This window comes from Parus major, chromosome 18, assembly GCF_001522545.3.
Source record: "Parus major isolate Abel chromosome 18, Parus_major1.1, whole genome shotgun sequence".
NCBI lineage: Eukaryota > Metazoa > Chordata > Aves > Passeriformes > Paridae > Parus > Parus major.
This window is the reverse complement of record NC_031786.1, coordinates 7,138,708-7,145,458: the sequence shown is the minus strand read 5'-3', so window position 1 is coordinate 7,145,458 and position 6,751 is coordinate 7,138,708. Positions and strand designations below refer to the sequence as shown.

Below are 6,751 nucleotides of genomic sequence, written 5' to 3'. Positions count from 1 at the left end.
CTGCCTCAGTTTCCCCAAGCGCCGCCCCGCGCTCCGGGCAGTGCTCCGCGGGGGAACCGGCTCTGCAGACGGGCGGGGGCAAAGCGACGCTGTGGGTTTTCCGCGAGTGGTTCTGCGCTGCCGGGGTGGGTGTCTGGCGTGGGTGCTCCCACGGTGCTGGGGATGGTAAGGAATAGACCCACGGTCACCCCGGGAGCGGGGAGGCAGAGCACCCGGCAGCCACCCCCACCCCAGTTCCTGCACATCCTCCCCAGCAAGGCACGGATGGGCGCTGGCAGGTGTCCCTGGAGCCCCCACGTTGGACTGAACAGCGATTTAATACCATTTCTGCATCTCTTCAAGCACAAAAGGAGTGAAGCAGGGGCCTGGAGAAATCGAGGCACGGCGAGGGGTGAGGACAGTGGGCAGACGGCGGGGGATACTTCCAGGAGGGAGGATGGAGACGGATGATGTCCTACCCGTTACTGGTGGCTCGCCATCGGGCATCCACGGCGGCTGGAGGTTGCCATGGGCATGAAGCCCCGTGGAGGGAGGTGGGCTGTGCTGTGAACCCCACCTTGGGGCACAGAGTTCTGGGGACAGAGCCCAGGGGACTTGTCTGGAGGGTGCCAGCCAGGCTGGGAGCTGCTTTGTCCTCACGGCAGCTGGCAAAAATCATTGACAGCAGTTTTCGCTGGCAACAGGACTGACCTCACCATCCCGAGGGACTGCTGGGCTCCAAGGGGTCTGGCCCAGCCCAACAAGGACTTGTTTTTTGCCAACCAATTCCCCATGGATATAACTCTGTCCTAACCTTGAGCTTGCACCTCAGGGAGGCATCACTCCTCACACTTGGGGCAGTTTAATTAGCACTGAGCCCTCTGTCCCTGCTTAAACCTTCTGGAACTTGCCAAGAAATTGCAGGGAGGGCACAGGATGACCAGCTGGGCAGATACCATGGTTGAGTCTCGTTTTCCCATAGTAGACCTATGAGGAGAGCCAAGATGCTGTGATTTGGAGCACTGCGCTTTCCAGAAAGGCTTCCCTGGCCACTGTGGGTACAAAGAAATGCTCAGAGGGGCAAAACCTGCTCCCAGCCCTGATGCTTTTGGCTTGGGAACTGCAGCACTCGCAGCTGATTCTGGCTGAGATTTGGGCTCAGCCGCTTCCCCGGCTGCTGCCATGACACAGTCCAGCGTTTGTAAACAGCCCGAGGTTCCTCAGCAAGGTGTCATGGGAGGAAATAGCTGGATGCCGGGGAGTGCAGCGTCCTGACCTGCCCCTCACCCTTCTTGGTGACTAACCCGCTCCCAATTTCCGCTCAGGAAGGCATGAGTCGTGTTGGGAGGATGTGAGAGCAGCTGTCCCATTGCTCCTGGCAGGTGCCATGGGACGATAAATCTGCTTTGGGCTCTGTCCTCACCATGCTGCATCCACCCAAGGCCCTGTGACCCTGTGCCACATGGATCCCCCTTCGACCTGCCAGCCTGTGCTTTAAGTAGGAGTGGAATGTCTATCCAGGCTCTGCTGGCAATGCTCGTGTTGTGAGGAAAGGGGTGAGAGGGACTTCATCGCAAGATGTCAGGGCCAGCAATGGGTGCAGGAAGGGTTGGGGAAGGGCTGCTCATGGTGGGGATGCCAAGGGCTGGGGGCTGCAGCCAGGTTTGTCTCAGATGGTGGATGGGACTGACACAGGCTCAGCCTCTGTGATGGCAGGGGAGAGACAGGGCTTTTCCATCTCTGGTCTGTGGGGACTCCCCAGACCTGACGCTGTAGCACCCTTGGATGCCCACTCCATGCCGTGACCAGCTCGGTGCCACCACCAGCCCCAGGCAGGTCCCTTTGCTCTCCGCAGCCACAGGCTGATTGAACCCGGTCCCACACGGACACCACTTGTTTGCCTCCAGATGTGATGCCTAACGCAGAAGTGGGATCACTTCCTTCCCCGTGCTGATAACCACAGGGAAGGAAGGGCCTATCTTAATTATGAGAGCCTTAACGAGGCCCCTCGACCCCAAGGGCAGCCCGAAGGGTGCTCAGCAGCTCACAGGCTGTGGGCAGGCGACTGCCGGTCGGGTTTGTCCTGATCAGCTCCATTCCCGCCCGCGCGGCGCTGCTCAGGCCGTGTGTGTGGGAGGGAAGTGCCGGGATGTGATGTGGGGATGTGGCACGGAGCAGGTGTGATGGGGGGACAGCCCATGGGGATGTGGCACGGAGCAGGTGTGATGGAGGGGACAGCCCGTGGGGATGTGGCACGGAGCAGGTGTGATGGGGGGACAGCCCGTGGGGATGTGGCACGGAGCAGGTGTGATGGGGGGACAGCCCGTGGAGAATCCCCCCCACTTCCTTCCTCACTGCCCATGGAGCAGAGCATCCAGTCCAGCCCTGACCTCCAGTCTCCCTTCAAAAGCAAACACCCCTCCAGCTTCTGTCCCGGGAGGAGCCCCGGGGTATCCCAGATGCTGCAGACATCATTTGGTGGAGAAGGTTTGTATATTTGAAGCACCGTGCCCTGGGTTCGCTGGGCAAGGTGATGGTGCCGAGTTTGGGGAAACTGAGGCAGAAACAGCAGACAAGGTTTGTCTTGAGTTGTGCAAGAAGCCAGGGGTTAAATACACCAAAAACCTCCCTCTAGCCCTCCTGCTGCTGCCCCCAGCTGCTGCAGGAGCTGATCTGCGCTGGGAGTTATTCTGGGGGAAGAAAAGCACAGAGCCTGGGGGCTTCCCACACCTTCCATAACCTTCATGCCCCTGCTGCAGCAGAGACCTGGGGCTCTCAGTGCCAGGGCAGGCCCGTATTTCGGGGTCTCACTGCCACATCACAGCCCCAGAGGAGGCATGCAGAGGACGTGCCTCTGTTGCAAGATGAACTGCAGCGTTTCCCTTGGAGGCACACAGCTCCTCCACATCCCTGCCCGCTCTGCCGCGTCCGCCGGCAGCCACCCGGGGACGGGAACGGGAGGGGGATGCACTCCTCCCGAATCCATCTCTTTTAGCATCGTTCCCACTGCTGAAGGTACATGTCTCAAGGTGGAGCCAGAAATAGCGCGGCTGGCGCTGCATCGGGGCTGGCAGGGCTGCAGGCTTGGCAGGGGGACAGGCACCGACTGCAGCAGTGGGAACTTTCCAGGCAGCTCCTGCGGGAGCGGAGCTGTTTCTGTGCAGACCCAGCCCCTGGACTGTGGATCAGCCCCTCTCAGCCGTGAGGCTGGGGCTGACATGGGGGGACCAGCACAGAGCAGGAGGAACAGAGATAACAGGGATATCTCCTGGAGGAGAGTGGCTGCGATCACATCCCACCTGAGCTAGGACACAGGTCTGGGCTCTACCACTCATTTGCTGCAGAACTCGGGAAAGTGGCTGCACCTTCTACCTGCTTCCATGACCCAGGGGTGGCAGGTTTCCCTCAAAACCCAGCTTCTCTCGGGGCCCAGGGAGGATTCTCAGCCTCCAAGGAGCTCAGGTTTTTTGTGGCAGCTCCTAAATCACAGCCAGGCTCTGGAGCTCGGGGGCTGCTCCCCAGCGCTGACCCTCCGCTGAGCTCTCAGCAGCTGCCGGCACAGCCTGGGACCTCAGGGGTCACCGGGAGGCCCTGAACAATGCCGACGAGCTGAGCTCATTCTTCCCAGCTGATAATTTGCTTAAAAATATTTCTGAGCTCAGGCCTCCTCAGGGAAAACACTCCCAAACGCCAGGCAAAAAGCTGCTGAGTCTGGAGGAACCACACACCCACCACTCGCTCGCCGAGACGTCCCCCCGATGACAAGCCCTGGCGTCAGAGGGACTGAGGCCAAAGTCTGCCGTTTGATCTCCCCCTTCGCTGGGGGAAGCCGAATTTCAGGCCTTCCAAGGGTTTTACCACTTCCCGGTAGCGGTTTCCTGCCATGATGTGAGTGCAGGAATTTTTGGGAGGTGAGTCAGAGGCTGCAATGAGAACCACCTGGTTGGGGCCGGGCTGGGAGGCTCGATCTAGGGGTGATCCCTGCTGCGATGCTCGATGCCTGCATTCCCAGAGTGGAATTACTTACTTGGGACACAACATCCCATCACAGACCCCATTTCTGGCCTGGAAAAGAAGAAGAGGGATTTGCTGAGTTCCCACGGCTCCTCCTTCCTTGCCGGGCTGGGATCGGTACGCTCCGGCCACCCCACCCGGGCTCCAGGGAGAAGCTTGGGTAAGAATAAAGAGCAAAACCTCATCCAGCTCTGCAGGAAGCCGCTGGAATGGCTGTCCCGCCCAGGCACCGGGTTGTCCCGAGCACGGAACTGCTCCAAAGCAGCAGCGAGGCTTGGTTTTCCCTGGGGAGCAATGCGGGAGTTGGCGGAGCTGAGAAACTGCCCTCCCTGGTCTCTGAAATTCAACTTACAGAATGAGCTCCTGCTGAAGGAACCTCCCAGGTTTTGCCTCCTGGGCTATTAAAGCTCCATGACCCCGTGCCCACTCTCTCCCCAGCATTACTCAAACCCCTCTGCGCAGAGAATAAGTGAGTCGAGTCCAGAGAGTGAGACTGAGCCGGGATAAGCCTTTGGAAAGGAGCTAAACCTGCTCAAAGCCGGCACTGTTCCCTGACCCGCCCTCCTAATCCTGCCTGGCTGATAATGGAATAATAAAGGGCTGCACAGCCTCGCTCTCTGCTGCTCTGTGGGGGAGGTTCCTGCTGCCTCTGTACATGCCAGGAGCTGGGATATTAATGACTCCCTAAGTAAACAGAATCGCTCCTTTCTTCTCCTTTGCCTGGCTGTAAAACCGAGCGTGACCTTCAGCCCGCAGAGAAATCAGAGTCGCTCCCCTTTCCAGGAGAAAGGCTGGTTGTGGCAGTGATAACACCGTGATCTCTGCCCGCCACCCTTCCCAGGGCTGATCCAAACCCTGCAGCATCAGCAGCTGATGGGCTCCTGGTGGGACTGGCAGGGCCACCCCTGCGAGGCTTTGGCCTCTCCCTGCAGGAATGAAGCTGGTGGTTCACTGAGGGGGAACCTCAGGAGCACAGAATGGGGGGATTTGGGAAACCCAGCCCCTCCAAGGTGTGCACACCTTGTCTGCTGTGCCGGGGGCTGCCCTGTAGCAGAACCTACAAACTTGTGGCATCTCAGCCTCAGCAGCTGGAAAAAGGGCAAGTGACAATGCCGATAAGATCCATTCCCTGTGGCTGGGATGGCTCTGAGCACCTGACAGGACACCAGGAATGGTGACAGGAGGAGGGTGCTGGGAGACCCAGAGGCCACAGCAGCATCCCTGGGCTGCTGTGCTGAGGCTGCTGAATGAGGAGCCAGCTGGGAAGGGGGTAAACAGCCCTTCCTTCTCCACATGCCTGATTCCAGGCAGGGAAGAGCTTTAAAGAGGAGGGCAAAGCAGGTCTCTGGGAGGGAGTTGGTGGGAGGCTGAGTGCTCTGCAGAGGGATGTGCCATGGTTCCTGCAGGGGCAAAATTCCCTCCCTACCCTTTGGGCATGCCCCTGCTGCTTGGGTGTCCCTGAAGCAGGATGTCCCTTGCTTTCCTGGGAACTGCCATTTCTCTGGTGGATGCAGGAGGGACCTCGGGAGGTAGGCAGCTTCCTACATCACAAAAAGTCTGGCTCTCACCAAATTTTTTGAAGGACAAAGGCAGCAACCTGTGAGGAGTGACCAGCTGTACCGTGGGTGCTGTGACTGCTCTCGGCCTGGGGTTGGGGTGCCCAGGAGGGATGTCTGGGCTCTCTGGCTGATGGATGTTGTGGATTCATCCCAGGATAATGCCAGCCTGGAGGTCTGATTAGAATCCCACACGTGGCTGTGGTGCCTCCTCAGAGTGAACTCGGCAGCTGATGCTGTCAGCTCTCACCTCACACCTTGGGGGAACGAGCCGGGATGTGAGAGCCAAGCTGGAATAGCCCCTACAGCCCAGCTGGAATAGTCCCTGCTCTGACAAGGCATGAATTTAGGACCTGCAGGAGGCACAGCAGGAGGGAGATGTGGGGCTGGAACTGCAGGGACAGGTAAGGTATCAGCAGGCGTGGTGGAGTGAGACAAAACTCTCCCGGTCCTTGGGCAGTGCTGGCATACACAGGGGACATGGACAGTCCTCTCTCGTTTGCATGGAGGATATCTGGGAGAGACAAGCTTTAATGAAGTGTCAGCTCAAGGGGCTGATGGCAGAGCTGCAGCTCCCAGCTGAGTCTGTGACAGGGAGTCACTGTGGCTGTCACAGCTGGAAAGCCACTGGTCATGGAGGGAAACCTCGTCCATATCCTGAATGAAGCCCACCAGGCCTCCTCCTCCTCCTCCTCCCTCCCTCCCAGCTGGGAGGACACAGGCCAAGGGATGATGGTGTTACACAGCAGCTTCGAGAACTGCCAGGAAAAGCCTCTCCCTCCAGGATGAACCAAGTGATGTGGGGCAATGCTGGTGATTAAAGTAATGCAATTTGCCTTTCCTGCAATACATAATTTCTGTCATATACCCTCATTTCTGCTGCTCTGTGGGGTGCTCTGATCCATCCTGACCACAGGGGATGGATCCCAACAGTGTTGTCACCTCCCATCATTTTCCCAGCTGCAAAGGCTGAGATGTATATTGTACATATATAAAATAAAATTAAAAAGAAATGTAAATACGTGTATATATATATTTGTTCAGCCAAGTTTCACCTCCTCCTTATATATATATATTTTGAGATATATATTCCTTGCATATAACACATATAGCATATAATAGATATTTTATATATAATTACTATACACATTTATACGATATGCAACTATATGTGATAAGTACACTATGTATTAAAGATTTAA

General features: G+C 57.5%; 1 long non-coding RNA gene across 2 annotated transcripts; it reads left to right on the top strand.

Annotated features, from left to right (window-relative positions):
• Positions 1-6: 6 nt before the first annotated feature.
• Positions 7-6,568, top strand: LOC117245272. Of its 2 annotated transcripts, none has more exons than XR_004499803.1 (2): positions 7-125; positions 343-6,568. It is a non-coding gene; the product is annotated as an uncharacterized LOC117245272 (long non-coding RNA). The 2 variants fall into 2 exon arrangements; XR_004499802.1 differs by having other exon boundaries at positions 7-165.
• The last annotated feature ends 183 nt before the right edge of the window (positions 6,569-6,751 follow it).